This window comes from Pristiophorus japonicus, chromosome 11 (assembly GCF_044704955.1).
Source record: "Pristiophorus japonicus isolate sPriJap1 chromosome 11, sPriJap1.hap1, whole genome shotgun sequence".
Lineage (NCBI taxonomy): Eukaryota > Metazoa > Chordata > Chondrichthyes > Pristiophoridae > Pristiophorus > Pristiophorus japonicus.
The window spans coordinates 45338049-45351792 of record NC_091987.1 but is presented as its reverse complement, the minus strand read 5'-3'; positions in this window follow the sequence as shown (position 1 = coordinate 45351792).

The window sequence follows — 13744 nt, the reverse complement described above, 5'->3', positions numbered from 1 at the left end:
TTTCACAGGCGCAAAGATGAACTCTCAATTCAGGCCGATTGCCTACTATGGGGAAACTAAGTAGTCATGTCCCAGATGGGCAGAGAGATGTTCATCAGAGAACTCCACAATGAGCACCCAGGCATTGTCATGATGAAGGCAATTGCCAGGTCACACATTTGGTAGCCAGGGATAGATGCAGACCTGGAACTTTGTATTCGCAGGTGCAATATGTGTGCCCAGCTGGACAATGCGCCCAGGGAAGCCGCCCTTAGCCCCTGATCCTGGCCCACCAAGCCATGGACACGCATCCATGTGGACTACGCAGGTCCTTTCATGGGAAAAATGTTTTTGGTTGTAGTTGATGCCTACTCCAAATGGATCGAGTGTGACATTCTCAATTCAAGCACATCCTCTGCCAGGGTAGAAAGTCTACGGGCAATGTTCGCCGCCCATGGTCTACCGGATGTCTTGGTCAGCGACAATGGCCCATGCTTTACAAGCATTGAATTCCAGGACTGGCAGGAAATGGTATCGACCATGTCAGAACAGCACCGTTCATGCCGGCCTCAAACGGCCAGGCGGAACGAGCAGTGCAGATAATCAAACAGGGGATGCTCAGAATCCTAGGGGGTTCCCTACAAAGCCGCTCATCATGCCTCCTATTGGCCAATAGATCCCGACCACACTCGCTCACAGGGGTCCCATCTGCAGAGCTGCTAATAAAAAGGACGCTTAAAACCAGGTTATCCCTCATACACCCCACCATGAAAGAAATTGTTGAGAGCAGGCGCCAGTCACAATGTGACTACCATGACGGGAATGCGAGGGCACGATGTATTGATGTCAATGACCATGTCTTTGTTCTCAACTACGCTGCAGGGCCTAAATGGCTTGCAGGCACTGTGATTGCTAAAGAGGGGAATAGGATTCTGGTAGTTAAACTTACCAATGGACAAATCTGCCGCAAACACGTAGATCAAACAAAAAGGAGGTTCAACAACCCCATAGAAGAAGCAGAGGAAGAACACGATGTAGAGTTCACTCCTCCACAGGGGACCGAACACGGGAACCAAGTGGAGGAGAGCCCAGTCACTGTGGGCAGTCCGGACAGGCCTGAGGCACCGCAAACAGCAGACACTCAGGCCAGCGCCCAACAACCGGAGCCCCAACCTCGGCACTCTACAAGGGAGCGTAAACCACCAGAGAGACTTAACCTGTGATCCCAATAAGACTTTGGGGGGGAGGTGATGTCATGTATTCAACTGTCATTGTAACCCATGTATAAACTGACCTAAGTTGTACACCGTGAGAACATTGACCACTATGTGGTGAACTTGTGGGAGACACTCCTAACCTGGACTTTCAGGTATAAAAGGGGAAGCTCCACCCACCTTCATCACTTGATTGCTGGCAAATAAAGGTTACTGGTCACAGAGTGACCTTCTCTCTAGTATGGGCCTCGTGTGCATTTGTACTGTATTGTAAGGACATATCAAAGACCAAGTTATTATTTAAATGGAGAAAGATTGCAAAGTGCCGCAGTATAGCGGGACCTGGGGGTACTTGTGCATGAAACACAAAAGAATAGTATGCAGCTGCAGCAAGTGATCAGGAAGGCCAATGGTATCTTGGCCTTTATTGCAAAGGGGATGGAGTATAAAAGCAGGGAAGTCTTGCTGCAACTATACAAGGTATTGGTGAGGCCCAATACCTGCGTGCAGTTTTGGTTTCCATATTTACGAAAGGATATACTTGCTTTGAAGGCAGTTCAGAGAAGGTTCACTAGGTTGATTCCGGAGATGAGGGGGTTGACTTATGAGTAAAGGTTGAGTAGGTTGGGCCTCTACTCATTGGAGTTCAGAAGAATGAGAGGTGATCTTATCGAAATGTATAAGATTATGAGGGGGCTTGACAAGGTGGATGCAGGGAGGATGTTTCCACTGGTGGGGGTGACTTGAACTAGAGGGCATGATCTTCGAATAAGGGGCCGCCCATTTAAAACAGAGATGAGGAGGAATTTCTTCTCTCAGAGGGTTATAAATCTGTGGAATTTGCTGCCTTCTCGGAGAGCCATGGAAGCTGGGACAGTGAATAAATTTGAGACAGAAATAGGCAGTTTCTTGAGTGATAAAGGGTTATGGGGAGCGGGCAGGGAAGTGGAGCTGTGTCCATGATCAGATCAGCCATGATCTTATTGAATGGCGGAGCAGGCTCGAGGGGCCATATGTCCTACTCCTGTTCCTATTTCTTATGTTCTTATAAAACATGGGCTCTGATTTTCCTGGCCTTTGTGCCCCGGGACCGCTCAGATGCAAAGCAAAAGGAAAAGGGGCAAAGACCTTTTACATCGGGGCTCTGCTCATTTTACATTGCACAGGGATTTCCTGGACACCCCTTCCAGGGGGAGGTTATGTTGCCTTCTACTATTGTGAAGAGTTTAACTCTCTATTGTAGCTTCCTACAATGTTCGATGAGAATTACTATCAGCACTTCTCTTGCTTCTGGGATCTGGAGGACAAGGAGAAATTCCACAGATCTGCTTCCATTGCCTTCACTTCTTTGGGTGAGGGGTTGCGGGGCGGGGGGGGGAGCAAAATCTCATAACTTTGCCAGCTCCTACAGTCTGACCTGCAAACTTGTTCTAGGTCTAGGCTGTTGGTCACTGCTGTCTTGAACTATTATGCAACTGTTTCCTTTCAAATTGCCTCAGATGGCTATCAGTCTACAGCACGTCACTCCATCCATCAGCTTCCTGATGCCTTGTTGGCCAGGGTGACTGACTTTATCACTCTTCCAACTGATATCTGCCAGCAGCAGGAAGGCTGGTCTACAGCATTTTTTTTTTAAAGAGTGGCCAATCACCCCTGTGGCTTCCTTCCATCAATATTATAGCTTTTATGGAAAGGAAGGGGTTTCATTCAGTTGGCGTGCAGGTTGTGTGGGAGTATTGACACCACATCATGCAGGTGGATGTGAGGTGCCCTGGAAGCTGTCAGGATCCATGTATCCTATGCTAATCTACACTGCCTCCACTATTTAATGGAGTATCTCGAAAGGATGGATACATCCTGAGACAAGCCCTCTTGAGCTGTGACTCATGGAATCATAGAATCGTACATCACAAAGTTGTCATAGAATAGTACATCTGAGGCTGCTGCACTGGAGCTTCAGCCAGGAAGACAGCTACATCTAATAGATCAATGTTAAATGTCAAACTCACCCAATACATGCTTTGTTGAAAACAGTTATCCCATTGTGCTGGCCCTGCATGTACCATGCCCACGATTATTCTCTACTTGACCTTATCTACCATGTATACTCATCCATTCATCTCTTGGCGAAGAAACCTGCCCCAGTAGAAACAAAATGTCAAAACAAAGTAGAAATGCAGATCAAATAGTATAGTGATCTTTGTTCTGTAAATCAGTATTTTTAATTCAGTCTTCTACATGTTTTGCATGGTAGTAGCAAAGCAAATTAAATGTCAATATCTAAGTTGGATATCCAGGCCAAAGCTTGCGGTGTAACAGCGTGGATAACTTGTAGGCTGCCTGCAAATTTCCACGGAGGACAGTGCTCAATGATGTGCTCCAGGGTCTGATTACGAGCTCCACAATCACATGATGGGGCTGTTTTAATCTTCCATCTATGGAGAAGGTGGCAGCATCTATCATGACCAGTTCTGAGGCGGGTGATGGTTGTCCACTGTTTGCGAGGAAGGTTTGGTCCTTTGGGTTGTACTGTGGGGTCCTCTATGAGGAATCCATTCCCTATGTTGCAATTCTTCCAAGCATTTCACCATCGGTCATCAAGGCTGAAGAGCTTCGGCGACGATCCATTCTAGATTTGAGATGGGCTGGTGGTAGGTTGTTCAAGTCGACCTGAATTGGCATGTCTTTGCTGGTGTAGCAGTTGTATTCTCTGGAGACTGCATATTCACGGTGTAGGTGTGGTGGTGCAATGTTTGCAAGCACAGGCAGCCAAGGTGTTGGTGTCGATTAAAGCGTACCGGTGATAATTCTCATAGTAGAATTCAGCTGGATGTCAATGGAATTGACATTCAGACTTGAATTTACTTCAGTGGTTCAGTTTTGCGATTGTGTATGATGAGCATCTCCCCAACGATCGTATCTAGTGTGACAAGGAAGTAAGTGGCCAGCTGATAAATTTCACTGAGTGACTCCTGGGTTGAAAGTGGTGTATTATCTATTTCTCTGGGGTCATGAGATGGCCCATGCAACTACTAACATCACATCTAATGCTGTGGTGGCTATGGAAAACCACACGTTTTGGCTCAATGTGAGTCACTTTGAGCGGGGCAGGTGGCTGTTCAGTTACATGAGAGACAGCTGTCTGCCACGACTCTGCTGCTGTGCATTCCTTCAACATATTCTGTGATCTGCAATGATGCACTATGTCAGGGTACTATCCTGCTAATTTCCCAACGTAATGAATCCAGACAGGGCATACTCATGGAATTGTTGCCCAAAGCCTCAATAGCATCAGTTAGAACATTCTGGAGAGAATCCATGGCTATGCTTAGGATATGAGAGGATAATTTCAGTTCGTAGGACCTGCTTTGTGGTGAGCATAAATAGAAGGTTGAGAAGAACACTAGATTCCTGCTTAAAACTGTGTTGATTAACTTTCTGGCTTCCTTTCTTGAATGCGCTGCCTCCTTCTTGTTGCATGGTTCCAAGGGTGCTGGCATACTCCAGTTACTTGCCCGAATGGCCATTATTCATGTGTGAATCTTGACATGAGAGTCACCAGGCTATTCGTCACTTGAGACATCACAATTTAACCTCATTTTCACACATCTATTATTCAAGCAGGGGTCCCTGCATAGCCATCACAAGCAGCCACCGGTTTTCCTCTCGCTATCCCAGGGTGTTGAGACCAATTCAGATGTTAACTGACTCACTGTGTAATTCCAGCATTTTCTGTTGTTATATCAGATTTTCAGGAATTGCATTTTTTTTCTTTCTATCATTCAGCAAATTGGCTGTGAAAGGATTAATTTTCATTTGCTCGTTTTCTGCATTTGGTAGCTGTAGGCCCTGCCGCCTATCAGGAACCAGTATTGCACAGCTCCAACAACAATGGTTGCTCACACTCTGAGTCATGCATGGTCAGGCCAAATCAAACAGTGAGACAATTGCTAATTCAGCAGCCATTTTGCTTGTTTCAAGTAAACAAATAATTGCCGATCATTTGCCACATTCCTATCATACATGTCAATTTCTTCCTGATTGCAGTTCACAAACATCTCAGAAAATATTCTAGCAATAGTAATCATGCAATTCTAGGAAAAAACACACAACAGAAAACGGCATTTTTGCGGGGAACAACAACTTGCATTTACATAGCGCCTTTAACGTAGTGAAACATCCCAAGGCTTTGATCCTGAGCCATATAAAGAGATATTTGGGCAGCTGACCAAAAGTTTGGACAAAGACGTAGGTATTAAAGAGCGAGAGAGGTTGAAAGGCGAAGAGGTTTAGGGAGGGAATTTCAGAGCTTAGGGTGTCGGTAACTGAAGGCACGGCCACCAAGGGTGGAGTGATTAAAATCGGGCATGTGCAGAGATCTCGTAGGACTTTAGGAGGCTACAGAGATAGGGAGGGGCGAGACCATGGAGGTATTTGAAAAGAAGGATGACAATTTTAAAATGGAGATGTTGCCCATAGAGGCCAGCGAGCACAGGGCTGATGGGTAAACAGGACTTGTTGCGAGTTAGGATACGGACAGCAGAGTTTCGGATGAGTTCAAGTTTATGTAGGTAGGAAGCTGGGAAGAAGAGCATTGGATTGGAGATATCAAAGGTGAGTTTCAGCAGCAGATGAGCTGAGACAGGGATGAAGTCGGGCAATGTTATGGAGGTGGAAGTAGGCAGTCTTGGTGATGGAGTGGATATGTGGTCCGAAACTCATCTCAGAGTCAAATACAACACCAAGGTTGCGAACAGTCTGGATCAGCCTCAGACAGTTGTTAGTCAGAGGGATGGAGTTGGTGTCTAGGGAAAGGAGTTTGTGGCAGGGACCAAATACAATGGATTTGGTCCAGCCAATATTTAGCTGGAGGAAATTTCTGCTCATCCAGTACTGGATGTTGGACGAGCAGTGTGACAAATCAGAAATAGCGGAGGGGTTGAGAGAGGTGGTGGTGGTGAGGTGGATCTGGGATTGTCAGTGTACATGTGGAACCTGATGTGTTTTTGGATAATGTCACCGAAAAAGAAAGACTTGCATTTATATAGTGCCTTTCCTGACCTTAGGATGTCCCAAAGCGCTTTGCAGCCACTGAAGTACTTTTGAAGTGTAGTCACTGTTGTAATGTAGAAAATGTGACAGGCAACTTGTGCACAAGCAGCACAAACCGCAATGTGATAAGGACCAGATAATCTGTTTTAATGATGCTGATTGAGGGATAAATATTGGTCAGGACACCAGGGAGAACTTCACTGTTCTTCTTTGAAATACGTCCAACAGAGAGATCAGACAGGGGCTTGGTTTAACATCTGAAAGATGGCACCCCTGACAGTGCAGCACTCCCTCAGTACTGCACTGGAGTCTTAGCCTAGATTTCTATGCTCAAGTCTCTGGAGTGGGATTTGAACCCACAAACTTCTGACTCAGCGACGAGAGTGCTACCAACTAAGTCACAGATAACACTGTCAGCATGGAGGTGAGAAATTGTCAGAAAAACATTTGAATCTCCAGGGAGCCAGCAAGAAATAATTGTTCAACAATCTTGCCTAAATTATTAATAAACTAATATTGTCGAGATCATATGACCCTCTGAGAATGGTGGCTTCTTGTGATATAAAGGGAATGTACAATACCTTTTGCAAACACATCTGTAGTTGATGACATTTATGCTGCAAACTGACCTGCCCGCCTATCCAAAGGTCAATGGAATCATAAGTTGTTTAGGGTGGGTCAGCCTCATGATTACCACAAAGGGAGGAAAGTGGGTGGGAAGTGGCAATGATCAGCCAAAGTGGTTGATTGGTAAGTGGGATGTAGTGTGTGCCAGTTGGTGCGAGATAGGATCAGTTAGACTTCATGTAGGGTGGTGTTCAGGAGGCAGGCAAGGACAGTGTTGGGGACTTCAAATCTCAAGATAACAAAAACATAGATAAGAATTTCAGCAACAGCCTAGGGGTTGGGCTAAGGGCTGAGGCAGACAAGGTTGTGGGGATGGAAGTCAGCGGCTTGAAGAGGGACAGGATATGGGGTTTGAAATTCAAACAGGACTCTGAGGCTGTGCGTCATCTGACTCAGCCTGAGCAAGCAGCCACGAAGGAGCAAAGTTGTGCTTTTATTGGCAGAAACCAAACCGGATGAATTCGGTCCTGCCAGGATTCATTTGGAGAAAGTTCCAGCATGAGTTGATGTTAGACAAGGAATCCAACAACAAAATGATGGTCATAACTAAAATAACCATAGGACAAAGGGGTATTGGTATAAACTGGTAAAAAAGTAAATTCCAGACGGATGTGAAAAGCACTACTTCATATGTAGAATAAGCGATACCTGGAATGGCCTTCTCGATAAGGTACCGGAGCCCTAAGAACCAATTTTAAGAAATGACACTCCCAACAGGGTGCCTTCTGCACCCCTGCCCCCCCTCCCGCCCCCAACCCCCCCCCCCCCCCCCCCCCCCCCCCCGCCCAACCACCAACATCAGGAGTGTATATCAGAAAATTTGCAGGTGTACTCCAGATGGTTCTGTGATATGTGCTTCCAGTGAAAAGGGCTCCATGTCAGGAGTGGGCATTTGTAAAATTGTTCCTGTAACCTCTGGAATCAGATACTGTTAGATGCGATGATGGGGTGAAATTGGTCCATATGGAGGGATGAGGTAAAAAGGCCAAATGGCTTCTGTTATCTGTACTTACCTTTGTGACTATGGTTCTTTGTTCTTTTCCTATGGGTTACAATACCAAAAGGCTTTATTACATTTCTGTACTGCACCTTCAAAGATCAGAATCATCATCTCCTAAAAGCAACCTGAACTCAATATCTGTGGCTGTTCCATACATATTTGCAAACTTTAGAATGAGTTTCTCTTACTTGCACATATTGTTGCAAAGCTAAATACTGAAAGAGGGTAGACATTAAATACTGTGAGGCCAAAAATCTGCAGCCCTTCAAGCACACTCCTGTAATATTTCTAGCCTGAAAATCTGCCGGCAGGCCAGAACACAATTAAAGGCAGGCAAGCGGGGTTGAGACGCATCTGGGGAGGTCCAAGCCTGGGTCACGGCTTGGGCTCCAAAGAATTTCATGAAAATATTCGACCCCTTTATAAAGGGAGGAGGGTAGACAATGGGATAATTGGCAGCAGCATTCTGGGGAGCCCCTGTGATTCCCTCACCACCCCTCAGATCGAGCATCTCACACTGGGTTCTTGGCGGCTCCTCATTGGCAGGTACCTGAGATGCATCCCAAGTGGTGATACAGGTGCGACCTCCGAAATCCGGAGTTCCAAAAACCAGAATGTTCCGAGCGGGAGTCCGGGGACTCGAGCAGCCTATAAAAGGCCCGAGAGGTGTCAGAGAGGCGGCCACAGGAGCGGGAGTTTGCAGAGTCAAGCAGCCTATAAAAGGCCCGAGAGGCGTCGGAGAGGCGGCCACAGGAGCGGGAGTTCGGGGAATCGAGCGGCCTATAAAAGGCCCGAGAGGCGTCAGAGAGGTTAGCTGCTGAGCTGCAGCAGGGGCAGAAAGCAAACAAAGAAGTAGAAAGAAATCGAAAGGTGAAGTCACAGTCAAGCGGTTAAGTGATTGGCTGGTGGATTGGTGAGTATTTAATCTTTTTTTCTTCTTTTTATTTCGTTATCAGTTGGTAATGTTTGACTTTGTTGCCAAATTAAGTAGTCTAAGGGTCAAGTCATGGCAGGAGAGCCCAGACACGTGTCATGCTCCTCCTGTGCTATGTGGGAACTCAGGGACGCTTCCAGTGTCCCTGGCGACTACATGTGCAGGAAGTGTTTCTGTTGCAGCACCTGACAGACCGCATTGCGGCACAGGAGCTGCGGGTGGATTCACTCTGGAACATCCGCGATGCTGAGGATGCCGTGATTAGCACGTTTAGTGAGTTGGTCTTACCGCAAGCAGGGAATGGGAGACCAACAGGAAGAGCAGTGGAAGGAAGGTATTGCAGGGGTCCCCTGTGGTCATCCCCCTCCAAAACAGATACACCACTTTGGGTATTGTTGGGGGGGATGACTCATCAGGGGAGGGCAGCAGCAGTCAAGTTCATGGCACCGTGGGTGGCTCTGCTGCACAGGAGGGCAGGAAGAAGAGTGGGAGGGCTATCGTGGTAGGGGATTCTATTGTAAGGGGAATAGATAGATGTTTCTGCGGCAGCAATCGAGACTCCAGGATGGTATGTTACCTCCCTGGTGCAAGGGTCAAGGATGTCTCGGAGCGGCTGCAGGACATTTTGGAGGGGGAGGGTGAACAGTCAGTTGTCGTGGTGCATATAGGTACCAATGATATAGGTAAAAAAACGGTATGGGATCCTACAAGCTGGGAGCTGGGAGTTAAATTAAAAAGTAGGACCTCAAAGGTAATAATCTCAGGATTGCTACCAGTGCCACGTGCAAGTCAGACTGGAAATAGCAGGATAGCTCAGATGAATATGTGGTTTGAGCAGTGGTGCAGAAGGGAGGGATTCAAATTCTTGGGACCTTGGAACCGGTTCTGGGGGAGATGGGACCAGTACAAACCGGACGGTCTGCACCTGGGAAGGGCCGGAACCAATGTCCTAGGGGGAGTGTTTGCTAGTGCTGTTGGGGAGGGATTAAACTAATATGGCAGGGGGATGGGAACCTATGCAGGGAGACAGAGGGAAGTAGAATGGGGGCAGAAGCAAAAGATAGAAAGAAGAAAAGTAAAATGGGAGGGCAGAGAAACCCAAGGCCAAAATCAAAAAAGGGCTACCTTACAGCAAAATTCTAAAGGGGCAAAGTGTGTTAAAAAGACAAGCCTGAAGCCTCTGTGCCTCAATGTGAGGAGTATTCATAATAAGATGGACGAATTAACTGCGCAGGCAGCAATGAATGAATATGATATAATTGGCACCACGGAGACATGGCTCCAGGGTGACCAAGGCTGGGAACTCAACATCCAGGGGTATTCAACATTCAGGAAGGATAGACAGAAAGGAAAAGGAGGTGGGGTAGCGTTGCTGCTTAAAGAGGAAATTAACGCAATAGTAAGGAAGGACATTAGCTTGGGTGATGTGGAATCTGTATGGGTGGAGCTGCGGAATACCAAAGGGCAGAAAATGCTAGTGGGAGTTGTGCACAGACCACCAAATAGTAGTGGTGAGGTTGGGGATAGCATCAAACAAGAAATTAGGGACTCGTGCAATAAAGGTACAGCAGTTATCATGGGCGATTTTAATCTACATATAGATTGGGCTAACCAAACTGGTAGCAATACGGTGGAGGAGGATTTCCTGGAGTGTATTAGGGATGATTTTCTAGACCAATATGTCGAGGAACCAGCTAGAGGGCTAGCCATCCTGGACTGGGTGATGTGTAATGAAATAGGACTAATTAGCAATCTTGTTGTGCGAGGCCCCTTGGGGAAGAGTGACCATAATATGGTAGAATTCTTTATTAAGATGGAGAGTGACACAGTTAATTCAGAGACGAGGGTCCTGAACTTAAGGAAAGGTAACTTCGATGGTATGAGACGTGAATTGGCTAGAATAGACTGGTGAATGATACTTAAAGGATTGACGGTGGATAGGCAATGGCAAACATTTAAAGATCACATAGATGAACTTCAACAATTGTACATCCTTGTCTGGAGTAAAAATAAAACGGGGAAGGTGGCTCAACCGTGGCTATCAAGGGAAATCAAGGATATCCAAAAACGAGGCATATAAATTGGCCAGAAAAGGCAGCAAACCTGACGACTGAGAGAAATTTACAATTCAGCAGGTTTAATTAGGAGGGGGAAAATAGAGTATGAGAGGAAGCTTGCTGGGAACATAAAAACTGACTGCAAAAGCTTTGATAGATACGTGAATAAAAAAAGTTTAGTAAAGACAATCGTGGGTCCCTTGCAGTCAGCAACAGGTGAATTTATAATGAGGAACAAGGAAATGGCAGAACAACTGAACAAATACTTTTATTCTGTCTTCACGAAGGAAGACACAAATAACCTTCCGGAAATACTATGGGACCGCGGGTCTAGTGAGAAGGAGGAACTGAAGGAAATCCTTATTAGGCAGGAAATTGTGTTAGGGAAATTGATGGGATTGATGGCAGATAAATTCTCAGGGCCTGATAGTTTGCATCCCCGAGTACTTAAGGAAGTGACCCTAGAAATAGTGGATGCATTGGTTATCATTTTCCAACAGTCTATCGACTCTGGATCAGTTCCTATGGACTGGAGGGTAGCTAATGTAACACCACTTTTTAAAAAAGGAGGGAGAGAGAAAATGGATAATTATAGACCGGTTAGCCTGACATCAGTAGTGGGGAAAATGTTGGAATCAATTATTAAAGATGAAATAGCAGCGCATTTGGAAAGCAGTGACAGGATCGGTCTAAGTCAGCATGGATTTATGAAGGGGAAATCACAGAAACATAAAAACATAGAAAATAGGTGCAGGAGTAGGCCATTCGGCCCTTCGAACCTGTACCACCATTCAATGAGTTCATGGCTGATCATTCCCTCAGTACCCCTTTCCTGCTTTCTCTCCATACCCCTTGATCCCCTTAGCCATAAGGGCCATATCTAACTCCCTCTTGAATAAATCCAATGAACTGGCATCAACAACTCTCTGCGGCAGGGAATTCCACAGGTTAACAACTCTCTGAGTGAAGAGGTTTCTCCTCATCTCAGTCCTAAATGGCCTACCCCTTATCCTAAGTCTGTGTCCCCTGGTTCTGGACTTGCCCAACAGTGGGAACAATCCACCCGCATCTAACCTGTCCCGTCCTGTCAAAATCTTGTATGTTTCTATGAGATCCCCTCTTATCCTTCTAAACTCCAAAGTATAAAGGCCCAGTTGATCCAGTCTGTCCTCATATGTCAGTCCAGCCATCCCGGGAATCAGTCTGGTGAACATTCGCTGCACTCCTTCAATAGCAAGAGCGTCCTTCCTCAGATTAGGAGACCAAAACTGAACACAATATTCCAGGTGAGGCTTCACCAAGGCCCTGCACAACTGCAGTAAGACCTCCCTGCTCCTATACTCATATTCCCTAGCTACGAAAACCAACATACCATTTGCCTTCTTCAACGCCTGCTGTACCTGCATGCCAACTTTCAATGACTGATGAACCATGACACCCAGGTCTCATTGCACCTCCCCTTTTCCTAATCTGCCACCATTCAGGTAATATTCTGTCTTTGCGTTTTTGCTCCCAAAGTGGATAACCTCACATTTATCCACATTATACTGCATCTGCCATGCATTTGCCCACTCACCTAACCTGTCCAAGTCCCCCTGCAGCCTCTTAGCATCCTCCTCACAGCTCACACCGCCACCCAGTTTAGTGTCATCTGCAAACTTGGAGATATTACACTCAATTCCTTCATCTAAATCATTGCTGTATATTGTAAAGAGCTGCGGTCCCAGCACTGAGCCCTGCGGCACCTCATAGTCACTGCCTGCCATTCTGAGAAGGATCTGTTTATCCCGACTCTCAGCTTCCTGTCTGCTAACCAGTTCTCTATCCACTTCAGTACATTAACCCCAATACCATGTGCTTTAATTTTGCACACCAATCTCTTTGTGTGGGACCTTGTCAAAAGTGTTTTGAAAGTCCAAATACACCACATCCACTGGTTCTTACTTGTCCACTCTACTAGTTACATCCTCAAAACATTCCAGAAGATTTGTCAAGCATGATTTCCCCTTCATAAATCCATGCTAACTTGGACTGATCCTGTCACTGCTTTCCAAATGCGCTGCTATTTCATCCTTAATAATTGATGCCAACATTGTCCCCAGCACTGATGTCAGGCTAACCGGTCTATAATTACCCGCTTTCTCTCTCCCTCCCTTTTTAAAAAGTGGCGTTACATTAGCTACCCTCCAGTCCATAGGAACTGATCCAGAGTCGATAGACTGTTGGAAAATGATCACCAATGCATCCAATATTTCTAGGGTCACTTCCTTATTACTCTGGGATGCAGACTATCAGGCTCCGGCGATTTATCAGCCTTCAATCCCATCAATTTACCTAACACAGTTTCCTGCCTAATAAGGATTTCCTTCAGCTCCTCCTTCTCACTAGACCCTCGGTCCCATAGTACTTCTGGGAGGTTATTTGTGTCTTTCTTCGTGAAGACAGAACCAAAGTATTTGTTCAATTGGCCTGCCATTTCTTTGTTCGCCTTTATAAATTCACCTGAATCCGACTACAAGGGACCTACTTTCATCTTCACTAATCTTTTTCTCTTCACATATCACAAGAGATTGATGTGCAAAATTAAAGCACATCGTATTGGGGGTAATCTACTGATGTGGATAGAGAACTGGTTGGCAGACAGGAAGCAGAGAGTCGGGATAAACGGGTCCTTTTCAGAATGGCAGGCAGTGACTAGTGGGGTGCAGCAGGGCTCAGTGCTGGGACCCCAGCTATTTACAATATACATTAATGATTTAAATGAAGGAATTGAGTGTAGTATCTCCAAGTTTGCAGATGACACTAAGCTGGGTGGCAGTGTGAGCTGTGAGGATGACGCTAAGAGGCTACAGGGGGACTTGGACAGGTTAGGTGAGTGGGC